The 1493-nt window shown below is 42.7% G+C and overlaps 1 protein-coding gene across 1 annotated transcript in view; it reads left to right on the plus strand.

The window, feature by feature from the left end:
- The window catches only part of LOC101857082 (putative uncharacterized protein DDB_G0277255), a 35115-nt gene that overhangs the window by 32766 nt on the left and 856 nt on the right, over window positions 1-1493 (plus strand). The window lies entirely within an intron of this gene.

The following is a 1493-nucleotide window of genomic DNA, read 5'->3' on the forward strand; positions in this document are numbered from 1 at the left end:
AAAAAAAAAAAAAAACGATATAATATGATACAATCTCCTCTCCCCTCTGTCTCTGTGACGGTTATCCTGTCCTCTCCGTTCTCTCTCTCGGCTAACAAACCCAAAATAGAGACACATGGGGGTCGTTGGGGACTTATTTGCGTCATGGTGGTGTTGATTTGCTTCTCTGTATCCACGCAGTCTCAAACAAATAAACACACAAACAAACAAATAAACACATAAACAAACAAACAAGAGAACACATAGTCTATTAGTTTTAGTAAAGGTTTTACGGCACTTGCAACAAAATAAGGTCATATAAGTGCCGAAGATTAGAGGTGTTACATGAGAGTAACAAACAAAAAAAAACAAGGAGGAGAGATCAGGACGATAGATGTTTGATAAGAAAGAAGGAGCAAACCACACCAGAGCACCCGCCAACCACCCACTCACACATAGTCTATGGTCGTAGGGGACTTCAGTCATGATGGTGTCGATTTGCTTCTCTGTACTCACACAAACACACCAACTAACAGACACACTAACAAACAAACAAGCAAACAAACACACAGATTGTCGTAGGGTACTTCAGTCGTGATGGCGTTGATTTGCTTCTCTGTTCTCACACAAACAAACATACATACAAACAAACAAACAAATGGATGGTCGCAGGGGACTTCAGTCCTGATGATGTCAATTTTCCTCCTCACTGTACTTAAACAAACAAACAAACAAACGTAGAGATGGTAATGGGGGACGAGTCGTGACGGAGTGGATGTATTTCTCTGTACTGTCACTAACAAACAAACAAACAAACAAAAAACCGCACAAACAAACACAAAGATGGTCGAAGAGGGACTTATGTCATGATGATGTGGATGTACTTCTCTGTACTTACACAAACACACACACACACACACACACACACACACACGCACACACACACACACAAACTAACAAACAAACACAAAGATGGTGGAAGGGGGACTTTAGTCATGACGGAGTGGATGTACTTCTCTGTACTTACACAAACACACACACACTCACACACACACACACACACACACACACACACACTCACACGCACACACACTCACACGCACACACACGCACACACACAAACTAACAAACAAACACAAAGATGGTGGAAGGGGACTTATGTCATGATGATGTGGATGTACTTCCCTGCAGTTACACAAACACACACACAAACACACACACACACACACACTAACAAACAAACACAAAGATGGTGGAAGGGGACTTATGTCATGATGATGTGGATGTACTTCCCTGCAGTTACACAAACACACACACAAACACACACACACACACACACTAACAAACAAACACAAAGATGGTGGAAGGGGACTTATGTCATGATGATGTGGATGTACTTTCCTGCATGGTCACTGGGAGATTCCCCCACGAGGAATGCTGGCCCTTGACTCATTGATCCATACACCGCGGGGAATTCCAGCCCTGCCATATTGAGATATTATTGAGTGAGCTGA

The sequence above is a fragment of the Aplysia californica genome, unplaced genomic scaffold (genome assembly GCF_000002075.1).
Source record: "Aplysia californica isolate F4 #8 unplaced genomic scaffold, AplCal3.0 scaffold01304, whole genome shotgun sequence".
NCBI lineage: Eukaryota > Metazoa > Mollusca > Gastropoda > Aplysiida > Aplysiidae > Aplysia > Aplysia californica.